Source organism: Arachis ipaensis, chromosome B7, assembly GCF_059453495.1.
Source record: "Arachis ipaensis isolate K30076 ecotype BB chromosome B7, ASM5945349v1, whole genome shotgun sequence".
Classification (NCBI taxonomy): domain Eukaryota; kingdom Viridiplantae; phylum Streptophyta; class Magnoliopsida; order Fabales; family Fabaceae; genus Arachis; species Arachis ipaensis.
In genome coordinates this window covers 92,814,379-92,840,414 of record NC_142442.1, presented here as the reverse complement: position 1 = coordinate 92,840,414, position 26,036 = coordinate 92,814,379, and the positions used below count along the sequence as shown (strand labels likewise).

The window sequence follows — 26,036 nt, the reverse complement described above, 5'->3', positions numbered from 1 at the left end:
TATTTTTTCAAATAATCTCAAAAAATACAAAAAAATTAATAAAATCATAAAACCAAATATTTTGTGTTTCTTGTTTGAGTCTTGTGTCAAGTTTTAAGTTTGATGTCAATTGCATATTTTTAATTTTCATTAAAATTTTTGAAAACTCATGCATGAAACTGTTCTTCATGATCTTCAAGTTATTCTTGATGATTATCTTTGTTTAATCTTGTGATTTTCATGTTTTGTGTCTTTTCTTGTTTTTCATATGTTTTTTCAATTTGTTAGTGTCTAAAGTTTGAAAATTTTTAAGTTTGAAAACTTTTAAGTTTGTTGTCTTGCATGTCTTTCTTTTCTTAAAAATTTTTCAAAATTATGTTCTTGTTGTTCATCATGATCTTCAAAGTGTTCTTGGTGTTCATCTTAACATTCAAAGTATTCTTGCAAGCATTATTAGTTTTGATCTTGAATTTTCATGTTTTGCATCATTTTAGTATTTTTCTCTCTCTTCATTAAAAATTCAAAAATAAAAAAATATCTTTCCCTTATTCTTCTCATAAAATTCGAAAATTTGGATTGACTTAGTCAAACATTTTTAAAAATCTAGTTATTTCTTATAAGTCAAGTCAAATTTTCAATTTAAAAATCTTATCTTTTCAAAACTTTTTCAAAAATCAAATATTTTTCATTTATTTTTACATATTTTCGAAATTTTTTTAAATTGATTTTCAAAATCTTTTTCTTATTCTTACTTCATATTTTTCGAAAATCTCACTAAAATTTAATATTTTAATTCAAAAAAATTTCAAGTTGTTACTTGCCTATTAAGAAAGGATCAATCTTTAAATTTTAAAATCATATCTTTTAGTTTCTTGTTAGTCAAGTAATCAACTTTAATTTCAAAAACAAATCTTTTTAAATTTTTTTTTCAAATCTTTTTCAAAATAAATTTCAATCATATATTTTTCAAAATCTTTTCTAACTTCTCATCTTTTCAAAATTTGATTTTCAAATCTTTTTCAATTAACTACTTAACTTTTCAGTTTGATTTTAAAAGTTTTCTATTTCAATCATATCTTTTTCAAAACCACCTAACTAATTTTCTCTCTCTAATTTTCGAAAACTCCTACCCACTTTTTCAAAATTTCTTTTAATTAACTAATTATTTTAAATTTTAATTTATTTTTATTTCTCTTTTTAATTTTCGAATACTAACTATTAATTAAAATAAAAATAAAAATATTTTTCCTCTTATTTTAATTTAAATTCAAATTCTTTTCTCTCTCTCATCTCTTTCTATTTATTTATTTATTTACTAACACTCTTCTCTTCTTATAATTCGAACCCCCTCTTCTTCTCTGTATTCAAATTTTTCTCTTCTCCTTCTTCTATTCTTCTCTTTTTCTACTCACATAAAGGAATCTCTATACTGTGACATAGAGGATTCCTATTCTTTTCTATTCTCTTCTTTTTCATATGAGCAGGAGCAAAGATAAAGACATTCTTATTGAAGCTGATCCTGAACCTGAAAGGACTCTTAAGGGGAAACTAAGAGAAGCTAAAGCACAACCCTCTGGAGAGGACCTGACAAAAATTTTCAAAAAAGAAGGAGACATGGCCAAACCCAATAACAATGCCAACAATGCAAGGAAGATGCTTGGTGACTTCATTGCACCCTCTTCTGACTTCTAGGGAAGAAGCATCTCAATTCCTGCCATTGGAGGAAATAACTTTGAGTTTAAGCCTCAATTAGTTTCTCTAATGCAACAGAATTGTAAGTTTTATGGACTTCCATTGGAAGATCCTCATTAGTTCTTAGCTAAATTCTTACAAATCTGTGACACTGTCAAGACCAATGGAGTTGATCCCGAGGTCTACAGGCTTATGCTTTTCCCTTTTGCTGTAAGAGATAGAGCTAGAACATGGTTGGATTCACAACCTAAGAAAAGCATTAACTCTTGGGAAAAGCTGATCAGTGCTTTCCTGGCCAAATTCTTTCCACCTCAAAAGATGAGCAAGTTTAGAGTGGAAATCCAAACCTTCAGACAGAAGGAAGGTGTGTCCCTCTATGAAGCTTAGGAAAGATGTAAGCAATTGATCAAAAGGTGTCCTACTAACATGCTTCCAGAATGGAGCATCATATGTATATTCTATGATGGTCTGTCTGAGTCGTCAAAAATGTCATTGGACCATTCTGCAGGAGGATCTCTTCATCTGAAAACCCCTGCAGAAGCTCAGGAACTTATTGAAATGGTTGCAAATAACCAGTTCATATACACCTCTGAGAGGAATCCTGTGAACAATGGGATGCCTCAGAAGAAGGGAGTTCTTGAAATTGATACTCTGAATGCCATATTGGCTCAGAACAAAATATTGACTCAGTAAGTCAATATGATTTCTCAGAGTTTGAATGGATTGCAAGCTGCATCCAACAGTACTAAAGAAGCATCTTCTAAAGAAGAAACTTATGATCCTGAGAATCCTGCAATGGCAGAGGTGAATTACATGGGAGAACCCTATGAAAACACCTATAATGCTTCATGGAGAAATCATCTAAATTTCTCATGGAAGGCCCAACAGAAGCCTCAACAAGGCTTCAATAATAATAGTGGAAGAAATAGGTTTAGCAATAGCAAGCCTTTTCCATCATCTTCTCAGCAACAGATAGAGAATTCTGAACAAAGACATTCTGGCCTGGCAACCATAGTCTCTGATCTATCCAAGACCACACTAAGTTTCATTAATGAAACAAGGTCTTCCATTAGAAATTTGGAGGCACAGGTGGGTCAGCTGAGTAAGAAGATTATTGAAACTCCTCCCAGTACTCTCCCAAGTAATACAGAAGAAAATTCCAAGATAGAGTGCAAGGCCATAACCATGACCAACATGGCCGAACCTGGAGAGAGTGAGGAGGACGTGAGTCCCAGTGAGAAAAGCCTAATGGGACGTCCTCTGGACAGAAAGGAGTTTTCCTTTGAGGAACCAAAGGAATCTGAGGCTCATACAGAGACCATAGAGGTTCCATTGAACTTTCTTCTACCATTCATGAGCTCTGATGAATATTCTTCCTCTGAAGAGGATGAAGACATCACTGAAGAGCAAGTTGCTAAATATCTAGGAGCAATCATGAAGCTGAATTCTAAGTTGTTTGGTAATGAGACTTGGGAGGATGAACCCCCTTGTTCACCAATGAACTGAATGCATTAATGAGGCAGACATTACCTCAAAAGAAACTGGATCCCAAAAAATTCTTCATAGCTTGCACCAGAGGCACCATGACCTTTGAGAAGGCTCTGTGTGACCTGAGGTCAGAGATAAACCTCATGCCACTTTTTGTAATGGAAAAACTGGAAATCTTTGAGGTACAAGCTGCAAGAATCTCACTAGAGATGGCAGACAAATCAATGAAAAAGGCTTATGGACTAGTAGAGGATGTGCTAGTTAAGGTTGAAGGCCTTTACATCCCTGCTGATTTTATAATCCTAGACACTGGGAAGGATGAGGATGAATCCATCATCCTTTGCAGACCCTTCCTAGCCACAGCAAAAGCTGTGACTGATGTTAACAGAGGAGAGTTGGTCCTTAAGTTGAATGAGGACTATCTTGTATTCAAGACTCAAGGTTCTCCTTCTGTAATCATGGAGAGGAAGCATGAAAAGCTTCTCTCAATACAGAGTCAAACAAAACCCCCACATTCAAACTCTAAGTTTGGTGTTGAGATGCCCCCAACCCTGCTCTGATTATCTGTGAGGCTCCATGAGAGCTCACTGTCAAGCTATTGACATTAAAGAATCATTTATTGGGAGGCAACCCAATGTTATTTAATTATATCTATTTATTTTCCATTGTTATTTTATGTTTTCTGTAGGTTGATGATCATGTGAAGTCACAAAAACAACTGAAAAATCAAAAACAGAATGAAAAACAGCATTAAAAATAGCTCACTCTGGAGGAAGAGCTTACTGTCGTTTAAACGCCAATAAGAAGCATCAGACTAGCATTTAACGCCAGAAAGAAGCATCAAGCTGGCGTTAAACGCTAGAAACAGGCTACAGTCTGGTGTTAAACGCCAGAAACAGGCTACAGCTTGGCGTTTAACGCCAGAAATAAGCAGCAGTCTTGCGTTAAACGCCAGGATTGCACTCTAAGGGCATTTACACGCCTAAATGGAGCAGAGATGATAAGTCCTTGACCCCTCAGGATCTGTGGACCCCACAGGATCCCCACCTACCCCACCTCTCTCTCTCTCTCTCTCTTTCTCTCTCTCTCTTCCACCTTTTCATAACACTCTTTCCCAAATACCCTTCACCAATCACCTCCATCACCCTTACCCATCACCTCTTCAGCAATCACATCCATCCACTCTTTCCCAAAAATCCCACCTACCTCCAAATTCAAAATCCTTTCCCTCCCAAACCCAACCCTAATACACGAAGCCTAACCCTCCCCCCACCCCTATATAAATCCGTCACCACTCCTTCATTTTCACACATTAAAACCACTACTTCTACCCCTTGGCCGAACCACATATCTCCCTCCATCTCCTCCATTTTCTTCTTCTTCTACTACTTTCTTTCTTCTTTTGCTTGAGGACGAGTAAACCTTTTAAGTTTGGTGTGGTAAAAGTATTGCTTTTTGTTTTTTCATAACCATTAATGGCACCTAAGGCCAGAGAAACCTCAAGAAAGAGGAAAGGGAAGGCAATTGCTTCCACCTCTGAGTCATGGGAGATAGAAAGATTCATCTTAAAGGTCCATCAAGACCACTTCTATGAAGTTGTGGCCAAGAAGAAGGTGATCCCTGAGGTCCTTTTTAAGCTCAAAAAGGGTGAATATCCGGAGATCCGACAAGAGATTAGAAGAAGAGGATAGGAAGTTCTATCCAATCCTATTCAACAAGTCAGAATCTTAATGGTTCAAGAGTTCTATGCAAACGCATGGATCACTAGGAACCATAATCAAAGTATGAACCCAAACCCAAACCCAAAGAATTGGCTTACAATAGTTTGGGAGAAATACTTAGATTTCATTCTGAAAAATGTAAGGTTGACGTTCAACTTGCCAATGATGCAAGAAAATGCACGCCTTTACACTAGAAGGGTCAACTTTGATCAAAGGTTGGACCAAGTCCTCATGGACATATGTGTGAAAGGAGCTCAATGGAAAATTGACTCAAGAGGCAAGCCGGTTCAATTGAGAAGGCATGACCTTAAGTCTGTAGCTAGAGGATGGTTGGAGTTCATCCAACGCTCTATCATTCCTACTAGCAACCGATCCGAAGTAACTGTGGATCGGGCCATCATGATCCATAGTATCATGATTGGGGAGGAAGTAGAAGTTCATGAGATTATACCTCAAGAACTCTACAAGATGGCTGACAAGTCCTCCACTTTGGCAAGGTTAGACTTTCCTCACCTCATTTGTCACCTCTGCAATTCGGCTGGGATTGTCATAGAGGGAGACATCTTCATTGAAGAGGACAAGCCCATCACTAAAAAGAAGATGGAGCAAATAAGAGAGCCCACTCATGGACCTCAACAAGAGCATGAGGAAATTCCTCATCATGAAATTCCTGAGATGCCTCAAGGGATGCAGTTTCCTCTACAAAACTATTGGGAGCAAATTAACACCTCACTAGGAGAATTAAGTTCCAACATGGGAAAACTAAGGGTGGAGCACCAAGAGCACTCCATCATTCTCCATGAGATTAGAAAATATCAAAGAGCTATGAGAGAGGAGCAACAAAGGCAAGGAAGAGACATAGAGGAGCTCAAGAGCACCATTGGTTCTTCAAGAGGAGGAAGACACCTCCCTTACCAAGGTGGACCCATTCCTTAATCTCCTTGTCTATTTATATATATATATATATTTTTCTGTTTTCATTCTCTATGCTTTATGTTTATTTATGTTTGTGTCTTTATTACATGATCATTAGTGTCTAGTGTCTATTCTTTAAAGCTATGAATGTCCTATAAATCCATCACCTTTCTTAAATAAAAAATGTTTTAACCACAAAAGAACAAGAAGTACATGATTTCGAATTCATCCTTGAAATTAGTTTAATTATTTTGATGTGGTGACAATACTTTTTGTTTTCTGAATGAATGCTTGAACAGTGCATATGTCTTTTGAATTTTTTGTTTATGAATATTAAAATAGTTGGCTCTTGAAAGAATAATGAAAAAGGAAAAATGTTATTGATAATCTGAAAAATCATAAAATTGATTCTTGAATCAAGAAAAAGCAGTGAAAAATAAGGCTTGCAAAAAAAAAATGAAATAAAAGAAAAAAAGGGGGAAAAAGAAAAAACAAGCAGAAAAAGCCAAGAGCTCTTAAAACCAAAAGGCAAGAGCAAAAAGCCAGTAACCCTTTAAACCAAAAGGCAAGGGTAAAATAAAAAGGATCCAAGGCTTTGAGCATTAATGGATAGGAGGGCTCAAAGGAATAAAATCCTGGCCTAAGCGGCTAAACCAAGCTGTCCCTAACCATGTGCTTGTGGCGTGAAGGTGTCAAGCCAAAAGCTTGAGACTGAGCGGTTAAAGTCGTGATCCAAAGCAAAAAGAGTGTGCTTAAGAACCATGGACACCTCTAATTGGGGACTCTAGCAAAGCGGAGTCACAATCTGAAAAGATTCACCCAGTTATGTGTTTGTGGCATTTATGTATCCGGTGGTAATACCGGAAAACAAAGTGCTTAGGGCCACGGCCAAGACTCATAAAGTAGCTGTGTTCAAGAATCAACATACTGAACTAGGAAAATCAATAACACTATCTAAATTCTGAGTTCCTATAGATGCCAATCATTCTGAACATCAAAGGATAAAGTGAGATGCTAAAACTGTTCAGACGCAAAAAGCTACTAGTCCCGCGCATTTAATTGGAGCTAAGTTTTATTGATATTTTGGAATTTATAGTATATTCTCTTCTTTTTATCCTATTTGATTTTCATTTTCTTGGGGACAAGCAACAATTTAAGTTTGGTGTTGTGATGAGCGGATAATTTATACGCTTTTTGGCATTGTTTTTAGGTAGTTTTTAGTATAATTTAGTTAGTTTTTACTATGTTTTTATTAGTTTTTATGCAAAATTCAAATTTCTGGACTTTACTATGAGTTTGTGTGTTTTTCTGTGATTTCAGGTATTTTTTGGCTGAAATTGAGGGACCTGAGCAAAAATCTGATTCAGAGGCTGAAAAAGGACTGCAGATGCTGTTGGATTCTGACCTCCCTGAACTCGAAATGGATTTTCTGGAGCTACAGAAACCTAATTGGTGCGCTCTCAATTTCGTTGGAAAGTAGACATCCTGGGCTTTCTAGAAATATATAATAGTCCATACTTTGCCCAAGTTTTGACGATGCAAACTAGCGTTCAAACGCCAACTTCCTGCCCCATTCTGAAGTTAAACGCCAGAAACAGGTTACAAACCAGAGTTAAACGCCACAAACAAGCTATAACCTGGCGTTTAACTCCAAGAAGAGTCTCTACACATGAAAGCTTCAATACTCAGCCCAAACACACACCAAGTGGGCCTCGGAAATAGATTTCTGCACTATCTGCACTTAGTTGCTCATTTTCTGTAAACCCTAGTTACTTGTTTAGTATAAAAACTACTTTTAGAGATTTATTTTGTATCCAGTTTTCATATTTTGAAACTGAGACCATTGTACACATTTTAGAGCTGGCCTCACGGCCATGCCTGGACCTTCATCACTTATGTATTTTCAACGGTGGAGTTTCTACACCCCATAGATTAAGGTGTGGAGCTCTGCTGTTCCTCATGAATTAATGCAAAGTACTATTGTTTTTCTATTCGATTCAAGCTTATTCTTATTCTAAGATATTCACTCGCACTTCAACTTGATGAATGTGATTATCCGTGACACTCATCATCATTCTCACCTATGAACGCGTGCCTGACAACCACTTCCGTTCTATCTGCAATAGCTTGAGTGTGTATCTCTTAGCCTCCTGGTTCACGATTAGAGTCTTCGTGGTATAGGCTAGAATTATTGGCGGCCATTCCTGAGATCCGGAAAGTCTAAACCTTGTCTGTGGTATTCCGAGTAGGATCTGGGATGGGATGATTGTGACGAGCTTTAAACTCGCGAGTATTGGGCATAGTGACAGACGCAAAAGGATCAATAGATCCTATTCCAACATGATTGAGAACCGACAGATGATTAGCTGTGCGGTGATAGCGCATTTTTACCATTTTCACTGAGAGGACGGACGGTAGCCATTGACAACGGTGATCCCCCAACATAAAGATTGCCATGGAAAAGAGTATGAATGGTTGAATGAAGACAGTAGGAAAGCAGAGATTCAGAAGGAGCAAAGCACCTCCATACGCTTATCTGAAATTCTCACCAATGTATTACAAAAGTATTTCTATCTTATTTTATATTTTATTTATATTTTAATTATCAAAACCTCATAACCATTTGAATCTGCCTGACTGAGATTTACAAGGATGACCATAGCTTGCTTCAAGCCGACAATCTTCGTGGGATCGACCCTTACTCACGTAAGGTTTATTACTTGGACGACCCAGTGCACTTGCTGGTTAGTTGTAGGGAGTTGTGAAAAGGAGTTGAGATTATAAACGTGCGTACCAAGTTTTTGGCGCCGTTGAGATCACAATTTCGTGCACCAGACTTCTAGTTCTCATACCTTGTCAAGAGCTTTGTTAGTTGTTAGTTTATTTTCATTGCCATTTATATTTCATGTCTCTTATCCCAAAAATCTGAAAACATACCTCATAACCAATAACAAAACACTTTATCATAATTCCTAGGGAGAACGATCCGAGGTTCCAATACTTCGGTTTATAATTTTAGGGGTTTGTTTTAGTGACAAACAAATTTTTGTATGAAAGGATTATTGTTGGTTTAGAAACTATACTTGCAATGAGAATTCATTTGTGAATTCTAAACCGTCAAAAATCCAATCATCAAAATGGCGCCGTTGCCGGGGATTGCAATGGTGTTGTGTTATTGGTTATTGTATATATGTGAATAGTGTGAATATGTTTGCTTTTGTTAGCTCTTGCTAGTTTTAGGATTTGGTTTTCTTTGCTTCTTATTTGATTTTATTTTCCTTTTCTCTTTCTACAATGAATTCTCACTTTGGCTATGAGTTTGGTTCTAACTATGTTGTAGGAAATAAGAGATACAATGAGGATGTGTATCAAGGATGGAACAATCAAAGGTGGGAGGAGCCATATGCATATGATCAATCTTCATGGCAACAACCTCCACCAATAGACTATGAATAAGAGCCATTCTTTGATGCATATCAATCCAATGGCTATGGTGAATCTCCTTGTGACTTTCAAGAACCACCACCATATGCCTACGAGCCATATCCTCAACATGAACCTCAACCATTCTCACAAGCCCCCGACCACCAAGCACCTCCATATGACCCTAATCCATATCCATCCTACCAACCACCTTTTGAACCATATGAGCCATAGATGGAACCATCATTCCAATATCAATACTCCCAAGAACCACCTCAATACACACCACCATACCCTTACCAGGAAGAACCACCTTCCAATTATAAACCCTTCCTCCAAGACAATGAACCCTCTTATCCACTCCAATCCCCAATGGATGAAATCCTTGGCCTTATACCTCAACGGCAAGAAGAAATACAAAGGGAGACACTAGAATTTGTGGCTACCTTGACCAAGGTGGTAAGCACTTTAGCCTCCCAATACTTGAGTACTCAAAGCACTCCCATGGTCACATGTGGAAAATTAATTGAAAAGCGTAAGGAGAGATTGGAAACTCCGGTGGAAAATGAGGGATGTTATTTTGTATTAGAGCAATTGGAGGAGCCTATGATTATTGAAGAAGAGGAAGAAGTGGTTGAAGACTTAGGAGATGCGGAACCTCCTTGGGAACCTATAGTCGAAGAGAACCTCTCGAAGGCGATTGAATTGGATGTTGAGGAGGAGAGTGCACAACCTCCAAAACAATTTTTGAATGAAGACTTGGAAGGAATGGAGCAAAAATTGAGTTCCCTTGGAGATGAAGATCATGCATCCAAATTTCTTGGTGGTGAATCTTTTGAATTTGAAGAACCTTCTCCCAATGAGATGAAAAGCAATGTGGAGGTAGATTTCTCTCAACCTCCCATTTATGATTTGAGTGATGGAGATGAATCAGACGAAATTGTTGAACAAAAGATTGAAATGGAAGTAGTTCATGAAGAGGTGGAGGTTGACAAGGAAGACCATGAGAGAGTAGAGCTTGTAAGGATATTGGAGATACCTCTCCCCAAGCCAACACCATCCATTCCTTCATTCGAGTGGGTAAATTCCTTCTACTTAAGATTTATTATTCCTCTTGAATATGGTTTGCTTAAGACGGATGGTCAACTTAAAAATATATGTGGCTTTTAGAGCAAGAGGGAGATGGTTAGTGGTTGGCATTGTAAGGGTTGGTATAGCGCTAGATTGCTTGGGTATAGGGGGATGTTTGGTCGCTTACATGAGAATTCTAAAGTCATGCCACCCACATGGATCAATGATAGTCAACTTCAAGATGGGTGTGAAAACAAAGTATGGGATCCCAGATTACGAAAAGAGGATCAAATTTGGGAGCCCCAAGCTTGTGAAGAACTCCATCAATACTTGGTGCAACAAATAAGGAATCCTGGGGCACAATGGAGGACCAAGCATTGGCGGGAGTTCCAAGAAGAATTTAAGCACAAGCCACCTTAAGAGGAGCTCCCCATAAGTCCAACTTAAGGACAATAAACAAAAGTGCTAGGTGGGAGACACCCCACCATGGTAAAATCTTTTCATTTTTCTCTTTTGTACATATTGATAAAATTAGTTTTAACTCATGTTTTGTTTAGATAGTTGAGTTTAATTGGTAGTCTAGCATGATTGAATAAGGTTTTATGGTGTTTTGGTAGCTGCTTGGAGGTTGGGAATGCTTGGTTTGGTGCAAAAACATAGAAAATTTTGAAAAACGGAGCACCATCCACGCGTACGCGCACCTCACGTGTACGCGTGCATCAAGCATTTTCGCCTAACCACGCGCACGCGCCATGCACACATACGCGTGGATTGAAAAATTCCACCACCAAACCAAAAACCCGAGAGTTGCGCGTGCACTATGCGAACATTGAGCCTGGGGCACAAACCTCAATCCACGCATACACGTGATGGACGCGTACGCATCCCTTCTCTGGTTTACCATGCACGTGTAGGCGTGACCTGCGCGTACGCGTCGTGTCCATTGTACCTTTATCCACGCGCGCGCGCCATGCACGCGTACACGTGGATGCCCTTCCTTCACTACACTTCTTTTCTCTTCCTCTTTCCATTTCTTTCCTTCTCCTTTCTTCTTCCTTCTTCTACCGCTCATCCAACACTTCCAAACACCATCTATAACAACCTAGGTAGTTAGATAGTTAGTTTAATTTTCATTTAAATTTCTATTTCTCATTGTAAGTGTTGGATTGTTAATCTTGTTTACCATTAATTGTTGCTGAGTACTAAACGAGATGTTATCTCAACATCATTATGTTTATAATCTTTGTTGGATTCTATTGTTGAGGCTATATTTTGCTACTTTGTTTTAAGATCTTCATGCTTGCCTTTTGAGAATACCAAGTGATGAGAATTGCCTTCGAGCTTGTAACTCTTCTTGAATTGCATGATTTGGCCGACATGTAATTTGAATCCTATGCTTCGATTAGGAAATTTCTTGATGGATGATGTTGTGTATTTATCTTAATGCATTGTGTTTCATGATCATATGCATCCATATGCTTTTAGCTTGAATGCTCTCATGCTTCTTTAATGCTTGTTTTACCTTACAAGTTTACTTAAAGCATCTCAAGCACACTAGGATACGTGAAGTGCATACTTCTTTTGTGACATCACCTTTTATGCTAATGTGTGTTCTAAAAGGCGCCTAATTTAGAATTCACACACTTATTTTTCGTCAAAATCACACTAATTCACTCACTAAATCCTAGTGATTTTCCTCATTCCAACAATTATGCTTCCTTGTTTTCTCATCTTATGGTGTTATTTTATACTTTTCATGAACGATGCACCACAAGCGAAAATGGAAGCAGAAGAAAGAACACATAGCAACCCAGAGAGTCGCCGTACCCCCTTGCTCATCTTTGAGTGCACCGAGGACGGTGCAAACTTTTAAGTGTGGAGAGGTCGTCTGACCAATCGGCAATTTTGGGTGACAAGTTTCTAATCTTAACACTTTTGCATTTCATTCTAGGTTTTCAGGACTTTTACTTGTATTTTCTTAATTTTGTATATATATATATACATACACAATAAGCTTAGTCAAAATAACAAAATTCTTCAAGATTTCTATCTATAGGGCACCAATTGATTTGAGTAAAAACTTTTCATAGAACTTGCTTGAATTATATATCTTGTGGAACATGAATTTTGAGCTAAGAACACAAGCATGTGAGTTTTGAGTCTAATGGTGTGGTTACATCTTATAACCACTTATTTTCCTTCTTGTGTGCAATTATTCTCTTTCTATGATTGTAATCTTTGATTTGTTTGATTCTTTATGTCCATTATTTTGTGTATCCATGCATTTATATGATTGAGGCCATCATTTCATTTAGCTCACTTACCCAAATAGCCTTACCTTTTATCTTCCATTGTTAGCTAATTTAAGCCTACGATTAACCCACTTTGTTCTTAATTTAGCACATTACAAGCCTTGAAGCGAAAAATAATAAATGTCTTTATTTAGATATTTGATTAGCTTAGGCTAGTGTGAGTGTGTCATTCAAGTGTGGGAAAACTTGGGACGTTGGTTGAATAAAAGGGTAGTTTTGTATTTTTGTTGTAAATATTGGGAATTGGGTACATGCTCATGTGTAATGAATGGGAAACCTTATGTATTGATGCTCTTATAGATACCTTATTAAAAAATAAAAAAAATGAGAAAAAAAAAGAAGGAAAAATATATATATCGAAAAAAAACAAATAGAAAAAGAAATAAAAAGAAAAAGAAAAGAAATAAAAAGGGGACAAAATGCCCCAAAGTAAAGTTCAATAAAGATCAATGCATATGAGTTGAAATGAAAAGGAAATGCATGAGTATGTGAAAAAGTGAGAAGAATGGGTAGTTAGGTTAGTTTTGAATTATATAGGTTGTCACAGGTTAGGTGGGAAGTTTAAACTTATCAAAGATTCAAATTTCAAGCTCACTTGACCAAATATATATCCCACCTTGACCCTAGCCCCATACAACCTATGAATAAGACCTCATGATACTTGTATGCATGCATGAAATATTTGTTGATTGTTAGATGAAAAACAAATCTTGGAAAGCATGATTAGGAGAGAATTGAGTGAATCAACCCCAAACACTTGAGCGAATAGAGTGCAAACACTTCTGGTGAGGGTTTGATGCTCAACTACATGTCTCCACCTATGATCATCACTCTTCATGCAAGTTTGTAAAAATATTTAATAGCTCCATTCAATTGTGGTTTGGCATGGTTGTTAATACCCTTAGCCCTTGTGCATATATGTTTCTTGGGAAATAATTTATTTTGGCCAAGCAATTGCATTCATGTAGATAGTTGCATATAGGTAGATTGCATTTAGTTAGTTTACGTTGAATAAATGTTGATACTCTTTGTCCTCCCTTGGTTTAAGCATGAGGACATGCTTGGTTTAAGTGTGGGGAGGTTGATAAACCCCATTTATAGGGTTTATCTTGTGCTTAATTTAGGTGATTTTATGACCTTTTACCCACATTTATTTAATGAAATAGCATGGTTTCATGATTGTCTCCCAATTTGTGCTTAAGTGTAAAAACATGCTTTTTAGGCCCTTAATTAGCTAAATTTAGTTCACCTTTGATTCCACTAGATGCCTTGATTTGTTTGTTAAGTGATTTCAGGTTGAAAAGGCTAGGAATGGATCAAAGGAATGGAGAGAAAAGCATGCAAAGTGTAGCAATCATGGAAAATCAAGGATTTGGAGAAATTCACTCCACGCGCACGCGCAGCAGATGCACACGCGTGAAATGAAAAGGTCGCAAGGCGACGCGTACGTGCACATGACGCGTACATGTGGATGAAAATTTGTCAAGCGACGCACACGCGTGATGTACGCGAACGCGTCGATGTCCGCACGTGACCCACTTAAAGTGAATCCACTGGGGGTGAATTCTGGGCTTCCTAGGCCCAAATCCAACTCGCTTCTGATGCTATATAACCCAAGGAATGAAGAGGAATCAACATACTGTAGATCATTAGTTTAGTTTATATTAGTTTTGGAGGGAAAGTTAGTTTTAGAGAGAGAAGCTCTCACTTCTCTCTAGGATTAGGATTAGGTTAGATCTAGATTAGAATTTCTTAGATCTAGGTTAATTTCATGCTTTGATTTACTTTTCCTTTTGTAATTCCTCTTCTTCTACCTTTCCTCTCTCTAGTTTTGCATTTGATTCATGTAATCCTCTACTTTTATGTTGATGCACTTTTGTTTCTTCTATTTTCATTTTAAAGCAATTTATGATTCATGTTCCTTTGTTGTTGAATTGCTTAATTCATTTTACTTTTCTTTTATGCCTTCCATGTGTTTGATAAAATGCTTAGTTGGATTTTAGTATAGATTTTTCCCCTCTTGGCTTTGGTAGAGTAATTAGTGACTCTTGAGTTATCTAATGCTTTTGTTGATTGATAATTAGTAGTTGCTAATTGATTTGAATGCCACTAAAGCTAGTCTTTCACCTAGATTAGGCTAGGACTTGTGGACTCAAGTTAATTCATCCACTTGACTTTCCTCCATGGTTAGAGGTTAACTAAGTGGAATCAAGGGACAATTGTGGTCACAATTGAGGAGGATAGCTAGGATAGGAATTCTAGTTCTCATACCTTGTGAAGAGCTTTGTTAGTTGTTAGTTTATTTTCATTGCCATTTATATTTCATGTCTCTTATCCCAAAAATCCCAAAACATACCTCATAACCAATAACAAGACACTTTATCACAATTCCTAGGGAGAACGACCCGAGGTTCCAATACTTCGGTTTATAATTTTAGGGGTTTGTTTTAGTGACAAACAAATTTTTGTATGAAAGGATTATTGTTAGTATAGAAACTATACTTGCAACGAGAATTCATTTGTGAATTCTAAACCGTCAAAAATCAAATCATCAATATGATAATGAAGATGATGAATGATGGGCCATGTTGGTGTGTTATTTTTATTTAATTTATAATGGTCCACAGAAGCAATGGCATATGTATGTCTAAAGAATTATCCTTTTGAATTCTTCTTCTTCTCACCGCAGCAGCAGCTGCTTACTAGGGTCCTCTCTTTTGGTCAGCCTATGATATGAACGGTATACATCGGCCAAACTAAAACTACAAATTCAATCCAATTTCTGAATCCAAACTAAATGGAAAATACATCAGCAACAACAACTAAATTGGAAACAACAATTTTTTTTTCGTCAGCTCAAGAGAGTTCAATTAGGCAGAAAAAGTTCATCCTCCCAAACTCAAACCTTAAAGCAAATACCAAAATATCTACTTTTAAACCCCCAGAAAAGACTAATTCCACTTAACTTTAATAAATTTCATCACTTGAAAAATTAACTTAAAAAAATATCTTTTTTTTCATTCTTTATTTTTCCTTTTTTCCAAATCAACTCCATTTTTTGCAAGTTTCCACAGCACAAGCAGAAGCATCATCAAAGTCCAAGATCAAAAGGCAATTCATATTACATATTACAGGAGGCAATTGAATTCAATTCAATTACAAATTACTAAACCAACACTCTTCAATCTAATTTCTGAATCCAAACTAAACGGAAAATACATCAGCAACAACAACTAAATTGGCAACAACAATTTTTTTCGTCAGCTCAACAGGGTTTCAATTAGGCGGAAAAAGTTCATCCTTCCAAACTCAAACATTAAAGCAAATACCAAAATATCTTCTTTTAAACCCCCAGAAAAAACTAATTTCATCACTCAACTTTAATAAATTTCATGACTTGAAAAATTAACTTAAAAAATAAAATAAAAAATCTTTTTCTTCATTCTTCATTTTTCCCTTTTTCCCATTTCAGCTCCATTTTTTCCAAGTTTCCAAAGCACAAGCAGAAGCATCATCAAAGTCCAAGATCAAACGGCACTATACTATGATTATGAATGAAAATTTTTAAACAAGTATATATAAAATTGATCGATAGAATCAATCAAGGAGTGTGTGTGATTGAATGTTACCCAGAGGATTTTGCTTCGAATAAAACTTGCTCACATAATCAAACTTGCTCTTTGAATACAACGCTTCTGCTGGTGAGCTCACGGTGACAGGAAGCTCATGGTGAAACTGAATGGCGCACAGCTCAACGGCGAACTCCACCCGTGGTAACGGCGGCAGCGGCTTCCCCTGGCGGCGGCTCGGATGGCAGTAGCAGCCGCATCAGAGCTTCAACAGCGGCGGTGAAGGCAGTGGAGGCGGTGACAGAAACCATCTTAGCTTTAGACCCCTCTCTCTCTCATCTTCATGCGCTTTCTCTCTCTCTTCGAACTTCGATGGTAACGCATAGTGAGGCGCGATGGCGAACCTAGCTCGATGGCGGCTGGATAGCAGAGGAGCGCAACGACTTCTTTTCTTCCTCGCAGTGACAGAAAGCTCACGGTGACAGGGAGCTCGCGGTGAGATAGAGAAGCTCGGCGATGCTAGGGTTTTTGCCTTCGTCGATCTTGGTGGCTATGACAAAGTAGGGGCTGGGACAAAGGGAAACGACGATGGAGGGGGTTAGGAGGAGCTCGGCGATGGTGGGGGCTAGCTCGAAGGAAAACGGTGAGAGCTAGGGTTCTTTTTTTGTTATAAGTTATTAATTAGGAGGGAATGGGGATTTTGCTAGGAGGGAGGGGGGAATTTTGGGATGGGAGGGGGGGAATGACGGCGTTTTGGGAGGGATAGTTAAAAAAATCAAAAAATGAATTTAAAAAGAAAAACCGTGACCATAGACCACCTTAGGCCACCCCTGATAACCGTGACCATAGACTCTTTTAGGTTACCTCCCAAAACCGTGACCATAGATACCTTTAGGTCACTTTCCAAAACCGTGACCATAGACCCTTTTAGGTCACCCATTCGAAAAATCGTGACCATAGACCCTTTTTGGTCACTGTAAAAAACCGTGACCATAGACCCCTTTAGGTCACTCCTAAAACCGTGACCAAAGACCCCTTTAGGTCACCCTTTTTTGAAAAACCGTGACCATAGGCCCTTTTTGGTCACCGTAAATAACCGTGGCTATAGACCCCTTTAGGTCACCCCTAAAACTGTGACCATAGACCTTTTTAGGCCACCCCCCAAAACCGTGACCATAGACCACTTTAGGTCTCCCCCTAAAATCGGGACCATAGACCCTTTTAGGTCACCCTTTTTTGAAAAACTGTGACCACCCTTTTTGGTCACTGTAAAAAACCGTGACCATAGACCCCTTTTAGTCACCCCCTAAAACCGTGACCATAAACCCTTTTAGGCCACCCTTTTTTAGAAAACCGTGACCATAGCTTTTTTTTGTTACGGTAAAAAACGGTTACCATAGAGGGTCTATGGTCACAGTTTTTTTTCGTGACCAAAACGAACATGACCATAGACCCAAAATGTTGTAGTGTATGATGTATAATTTGAAGTTAAAGGGCAAGCAAATTAAAAAAACTCCAGAACTTGAATTTGATGCAGTACATTCTGATGATGAGTGGATAACTGGAGATGTTAATGAGAATCATGCGGAAAGTGTTTAGCATTCTCACTTGCCAACAAATGACAATACTAATGATGATCTAAATATTAATGAATTTGCTATTCCAAGTATGAATAGTAATGAATTCAACATGGGTGAAGGAGGTGAGAATGAGTTTATGGGGATCCATAACAAAATTTAATAAAGGAACAAGATGAACATGTGAATGATGATGATGTTTTTGTTGGCCGTGTTGAACCTGACCCTGAAAGAAATGATATTTCTGATGAAGATGGTGAAGATGATGATGTTGATGCCATGGAATATGAAGATATTGGAGGATTTCAGTTTTAGACTTTATTAGAACATTTAATTGTTACTTTGTTGTTTTCTTTTATTTTTTGGTTGTGTTATATGAAGCTTTGATTGTGTGATTGTGTGTTTTATGTTGAACTAGATACATACTTGTGAAGGATTTAAATGTGTGATCTAGAGTACATGTTGTAACTTGTAATTGTAGTATTATGTTAATTTATTATGTGTTTTGATGTTGAAATTGTTAAGTTTGAATGCCTATATCTGAGTAAATATATATATTATACATGATATATATTTTTTATAAAAAAATGTTTAACAGGTAAACTCGTACGAGTCTACGAGTCGAGTCTACGAGTCGAGTCTACGAGTCGAGTCTAGGTCAGCTCCACGAGTTTACCTAGACTCGCGAGTTTTACAACCTTGAACTCAACAACCATTTAAATTCAAACCTATCCTATGGGTCACTAGCCTAAGTGTCCATGAATATTATATACTACATAGAGAAACCCAAACCATACCTTGGTTGATCCCCTATATGTCTAAAACTTAAAATTGAGCACCAAAGAGCTTTCAACCAAATTAAGTTCCAGAAGCTCCCAAAGCCACAACAATCAAATTATATGCATATAAATCACCTCAAATCAACCTAGGGTTCCAATTAAACATAAATTCACATGGGTTTAATGGCTCTTACCTTTTCCAATAGATTTGATAGCTAAAATCCAATGCTAAACAAGGATTAGAGCAAACCTAAACATCCAAAATCACAAAAACTCACTTAATCCAAAACCCTAGAAACCCAAAATTTAGAGGAGAAGAACTAAAGGGATTTCGAGCTTTCCTTACCATTTTCTTACATGGGTTTTGTAGAGCTCTTCACGAGGAACGCCTAGTCGCAAATGGTGTGGCGATCGGAGCTCCGTAGCTCAAGATATGAGCTAGAGAAGAAGAGGGTGAATAGTGTTTCTTCTTCCCCTCCTCCCCCTTTCTATTTCTGAAGTGTGTGTGTGTTTAGTGGAGTTGTGGCTGGTTTGGTTCACTTAAAGAGCCTTTTATATGTTGGGCTTGGGCCCAACTTGGGTCCGGTCCAACCCGTTAGCATTTTTAGCCCGTTTGGCCCAACTTTGGGCCAAACCTTTAAAATTAACACCCGGTTTTCTATTTCTAATATTTTTCTAAGGTTTTTGACTGTTTTCACTTTTTCTCGTGCTGTACCAGGCAGACTTGAACCGGTTCAACCAGTTCAACTATCGATTCACAGTTTTTTATGGTTTTTCACAGAAAGCACATTTTCTGACTCAGAAAATCCTATTGAGTCCAAAAATCACCCTTAAATCCTCAAATTCTCTCTCTAACTTTTTGGAATCTAATTTGGGCAATATTAATTACTTAATTAATCGGTTGATTAATTGCGGTTCTTACAATTATGAAGGTTGATGATGAATGTGAGATTTATGATTGTTGATGAGGGTTTGTCGATATGATTGATGATTGATGATGAATATTGATGTTGTTGGTAATTCGAAGGTGAGTGTTGAGATTGTTCATAAATGATGTGGGTTATGAAGTTAGAATGATGATAAATTGATGTTTGGATTGATGAGTGTTGAAAGAGTTGATAAATTGAGATATTAAATGTTGGATGTGGTATAGTGAAATAATGATCGAATTTAGAAGTTTTGATGTGAATATTAGGTTGAATTTATCATTAGTTGAGGTGGGTACTAAATGGTATCGGTTGATTGAATAGTTGATATGGTCGAGAAATGTTTGGTATGGATTCATGAGTGAATTTGGTATGGACATCATGTGCTACACACTGCATTGATTTGATATTAGAGGATTTTGAAAAGAAGTTAAAGGTGCATGAAACAACCATAAAAAAGGGAAAAAAATCACCACTTTTATCTACTCCCGGAGTATATTCATTAGCATGTTGAGGAATTTTACAAAGGGAAAGGACTTGGTTCGGCCAGGTGTCACAAGATTTGCCACTGCCTATTTGACTCTCACTTGTCTTCATGATAATAAAGGACTGTTGATGACTATGTTTACTTCTGATGCTTGGAAGACAACTAAGGTTGCATCAACGCCTGAAGGAATAAGAGTCCAAAACATGGCCTTGGATAGTAGGCTATGGAATAATATTGCCATATTCCTCAAGGCTGCTACTCTTCTTATTACAGTTCATTGCTTGGTAGATTCAGATGAAAACCAGACATGGGTTTCATCTTTGAAGGCATGAAAAAAGCTAAAGAAACAATCAAGGCTAACTACGGTTGTGTTAAAAAGAGGTAATCTTGAGTCTTGACTAATTGAAAGCTTTAATATTTGATTATCAATGTATCATGTTACCATGTTTTCTTATTATATTCAGTTATTTATTTAATTTTCTTATTTTTATTCATTTGCATTGTTATTTTTAATTATGAACTTATATGGGAAATTATTGATGGAAGGTGGGAAAGCCAACTGCATAGACCATTGCATGCTGCTGCGTATTATCTTAATCCTCATTATCACTATGAACCTAATTTCATGGTTGATGATGCTGACATTAAGATTGGTCTATATAGTTTTTGAAAAACTGGTTCCTAACCAGGAAGAAAGGAAAAAGATTGGTCTACAACTTCTTGACTTTCATTATGCTAGATGCCTCTTTGGTAATGAACCTACAAAGAGTAGTAGGAAGACCATGCTACCTGCTGAGTGGTGGGACTTCTATGGAGATAGTTGTCCAAAACTAAAGAAGTTTACTATCCGAGTTCTAAGCTTAACTTGTGGTTCATCTAGTTGTGAGTGTAATTGGAGTGCATTTGAAATGGTGATTCCTTAATCCTTAGAACTATTCTTTATTTATCTTAATTTTAATTTTTGTATATTTATTAACTATTGGTACTATATGTTTCTAGGTTAATACAAAGAGAAGAAATCGGTTGCATCAAAAGAAAATGAATGATTTAGTGTATGTCACTACAAAAAAAGGCTTATGGTCATGGTAAAAAACCGTGACCATAGCTAGTAAAAAGGGTGACCATAGATCTATGGTCACGGTTTTGGACCTATGGTCACGGTTTTTTACCGTGGCCTATTCTCTTATGGCCATAGGTCTATGGTCACGTTTTTTTTATCTATGGTCACGGTTTCAATTTTCAAAATCTGACACTTTAGGCCACATTTTTTTACCGTGACCATAGGTTAATCTATGGTCACGGTTTTCACCTTGACCATAGCCTCTATGGTAACCCCTCGTTAAAACTGTGACCATAGATAAGGCTATGGTCACGATTTTCACCGTGGCCATAGCCTCTATAGTCACCCTTTCTTAAAACCGTGACCATAGCCCTATCTATGGTCACGATTTTCACCGTGACCATAGACTCTATGGTCACCCTACCTAAAACCGTGACCATAGACCTATCTAGGGTCGCGATTTTCACCGTGGCCATAGCCTCTATGGTCACCCCTCCTTAAAACCGTGACCAAAGCCCTATCTATGGTCACGGTTTTTTCCGTGGCCATAGCCTCTATGGTCACCCTCCTTAAAACCTTGACCATAGCTTTATTTATGGTCACGATTTTTCACCATGGCCGTAGCCTCTATGGTCACCCCTCCTTAAAACCGTGACCATAGCTTCTATGGTCACCCTCTTTAAAATCATGACCATAGCCTCATCTATGGTCACGATTTTTCACCGTGGTCATAGCCTCTATGGTCACGCTTTTTTAAAACGGTGACTATAGCCTATTGTTGTTTATGAGATTCAATTTTTTTAAATTATAATCACATCCCAAAATGATAATAATCACAAATTAAATCTAAAAATAAGAAATTCAAAAAATCTAAATCATAAAAGTTTCATTATAAGATAGATATGTTTAATTTTTTGTCTAAACAACACAAATCAAAATAGTGTAATTTTTCCAATTACATGTAATACCTCAAAAAGTACATAACACATGAAAATATTACATTTACATAACTAAGGTCATTGTAAGACCCATCCCATGTGATATTTGTATGGAACATATTTTCTTCATCACATCATGTCTTCCTGTACGCAAAAGAAATAAACATGTTAGCAGTACATATGTAGCAAAAGAAGGGAAACATTCATCCACAGCAACACTCAAGAATTATTCACAACCATTATTCACTAAATACTATTAATTTAATAATTAGTTGGCACATAAAAGGTGGAATTCATTTTTAAATAATGTTACAAATCACCAGCAAGTAAACCTTGGCAAATATTCATATATAGACAGTTGTTATAATAACCGACAATTAAGTTCTAAAAAAAATACCAAGTGACAAGCAACTGAGACATCATGAGTAAAAAGCAAAGATAAAACATAATATGAACTTTGTTTTTCTTAACATATTCTTTCATTAACATAGAATAGAGAGCAACATATATACAGCCAATATCCATGCATAATTATAAATGATTCACGATCCTAAAACCTTAACTTTAACTCAAATTCATGATATATTATTTACCAAAAGCATACTATTAATTTAACTAGAAGTTTTGAACAGTACTTACTTCCATATCATTTGGTACATGGTTCGATCCAAGTGAAGGAGGAATGCTTCGCCGCGCATCATTTGGTGCACTACTCGTGTCAGGCAGAGATTGTTGGGTGGCTTCTATCATTACTTGCACTTGTTCTGCACTCATACCAGGATTGACTTGTTACAACAACGTTTTAATCAAGTTTGTTAAACCATCCAACTTGGAAGTTAAGTTATTTTGAGTTTTCTCCATAGTTGAAACCACTTCATTATGTTGTTGTTGCATTTGTCGAATTTCCTTCTCCTTTTTAAGAGAGGATTTTGTGACTGATCGACCATAGAAACAAACTCTTCCATGTCTCTCCTTTCCGAAAGCTGTTTGAACTGCTTCATCATCATTGTATCCTGCTTCTTTCAAATTTTGAAGATGTTCCTATTACACAAAAATAGGATCAAAATAAATGCATGCACCCAAATGCTTCAGAATAAATAAAAATAAATGCATGCACCTAAATGCTTCAGAATAAATAAAAATAGGATCAGACACTATTTCTTTGTCTTTAGGTTTGATCTTGTTCGGTGTCACATTGATGAATGAATTTTTGTGTGGTCTAGAATTTCACAAATAAAATCTCGTTGCAAGTATAGTTTCTAAACCAACAATAATCCCTTCATACAAAAATTTGTTTGTCACAAGTAACAAACCCCTAAAATTAATAACCGAAGTATTCAAACCTCGGATCGTTCTCCCTAAGAATTGCAATAAAGTGTTCTTGTCATTGGCTATGAAGTATGTTTTGGGATTTTTTGAGATAATAGACAAGAAATATAAATGGAAAAAGAAATAAACTAACAATTAACAAAGTTCTTGGCAAGGTATGAGAACTAGAAGTCCTATCCTAGTTATCCTCCTCAATTGTGACCACAATTGTCCATTGCTCCCACTTAGTTAACCTCTAGCCATGGAAGAAAGTCAAGTGGATAGATTAACTTGATTCCACAAATCCTAGCCAAATCCTAAGGGAAAGACTAGCTTTAGTGGCATTCAAGTCAATTAGCAACTTCTAATTATCAATCAATCAAAGGAATTAGATAACTCAAGAGTCACCAATTACTCTATCTAGGCCAAGAGGAGCAAAATCTAATTCATAGCTAAAAGAAGCATTTCATCAAACACATAAAAGGTAATGAGAGTAAATAACATGAATTGCAAGAATTAAAGAGAGATCTAACTACAAAGGCAATAGATCCATAATAGAAAATCAAAGCAAACATGAAAAAGCATGGAAATCATGAATTGTATTGAAAGAGAAATAAAGATCTACAAAAGAATTAATAAAACTAAAGGAAAATTGAAGCAAGAGAAGAAGAAGATCTAGATCTAGAAGAAGAGAACTAAAACCTAATCCTAATCCTAATTATAGAGAGAAGTGAGAGCTTCTCTCTCTAGAAACTAAGTTTCCCTCCAAAACTTAAAACTAAACTAAACTAAGACTAGATGATTGATTCCTCTTCATTCTTTGGGTTAAATAGTATCAGAGGTGAGTTGGATTTGGGCCTAGGAAGCCCAGAATTTGCCCCGAACGGATTCACTTTAAGTAGGTCACGTGCGAATATCGACGCATACGGGCACGTCACTCGTACGCGTCGAATGCGACTCCACAATCCACGCGTGCGCGTCTGATGCGCATGCCCATGGGTATCAGTATCCCAAATCCTTGTTTCTTCATGATTTCTCCACTTTGCATGCTTTTCTCTTCATTCCTTTAACTCATTCCTAGCCTTTTCAACCTAAAATTACTCAACAAACACATCAAGGCATCTAGTGGAATCAAAGGTGAATTATATTTAGCTAATTAAGGCTTAAAAAGCATGTTTTCACACTTAAGCACAAATTAGGAGATAATCATGAACCATGCTATTTCATTGAATAAATGTGTGAAAAGTGGATGAAATCCACCTAAATTAAGCCCAAGGTAAACCCTAAAAATGGGGTTTATCAACCTCCCTACACTTAAACCATAGCATGTCCTCATGCTAAAATAAAAAAGAAAACTAAGGGTATCAACATTTATTCAATGAAAACTAACTAAATGCATTCTACCTATATGCAACTATCTAATTGAATGCAATTGCTTGGTCAAAATAAATCAATTCCCAAGAGACATATATAGGTACAAGGGCTAAGGCAATAGCAAATCTAATCCACAAGTGAATTGAGTTATTAAATATTTTTATAAACTTGCAAGAAGAGATGATCATAGGTGAAAACATGTAATTGAGCAATCGAACCCTCACCAGATGTGTTTGTACTCTAGTCGCTCAAGTGTTTAGGGTTGATTCACTCAATTCTCCCCTAATCATGCTTTCCAAGATTTGTTTTTCATCTAACAATCAACACTTTTTTCACGCATGCATACAAGTATCATGAGGTCTTTTTATAGGTTGTAATGGGGCTAGGGTCAAGGTAGGATGCATATTTGGTCAAGTGGACTTGAGATTTGAATCCTTGATAGGCTTAGACTTCCCATCTAACATATCTAGAAACCTATACAATTAAGTTCTAACCTAACTACCCATTCTTCACTTTTTCACATACTCATGCATTTTCTTTTCACTTCACAACACATATGCATTGATCTTTATTGAACTTTACTTTGGGGCATTTTGTCCCCTTTTTAATTCTTTCTTTTTCTTCTTTTTTTTTTTCTTTCTATCCTTTCTTTTTCTTTTGTTTTTCTATACCTTTTTTTTTCTTTTTCATTTTACTTTTATTTTTCTCATTTTTCTTTCTTTCAAACTATATACAAGAACATCAATGCATAAGGTCTATACATTTAATCAATACATGAGTATGTATCCAATTCCTAATATTTTCAACAAAAATACAAAACTACCATTTTACTCAACCAATGTCCCAAGTTTTTCCGTACTTGAATGACACACACGCACTAGCCTAAGCTATTCAAAGATCCAAATAAGGACATTTATTGTTTTTCGCTTTAAGGCTTGTAATGTGCTAAAATTAAGAACAAAGTGGGTTAATCGTAGGCTCAAAGTGGGCTAACAATGGAAGATAGAAGGTAGGCTATTTGGGTTAGTGAGCTAATGAAACAATGGCCTCAATCATACAAATGCATGTCTACACAAAATAATAGACATAAAGAATTAAACAAATCGAAGATTACAATCATAGAAAGAGAGTAATGCACACAAGGAAAATAAGTGGTTATAAGATGTAACCACACAATTACGCTCAAAACTCACAAGCTTGTGTTCTTAGCTCAAAAACCATGTTCCAAAATAAATTCTTTCAAGCAAGTTCAAACCAAAATTTTCAAATTGGTAGGGTGCCCTAAAACAGTTTCTTGGAAAAGAAATCATCACCCTAACCAAGTAGTCCTAATAAGAAAGAAGTGGTAAAAATATGTACAAATTCTAACTAACATGTAACCTATCATGCAATGTAACCACTAACTAACAAAGAAAAT

General features: G+C 36.7%; 1 pseudogene; it reads left to right on the top strand.

The window, feature by feature from the left end:
• LOC148553376 (uncharacterized) overlaps nucleotides 1-18,062 on the top strand; it is a 41,917-nt pseudogene extending 23,855 nt beyond the window's left edge.
• Nucleotides 18,063-26,036: the final 7,974 nt, after the last annotated feature.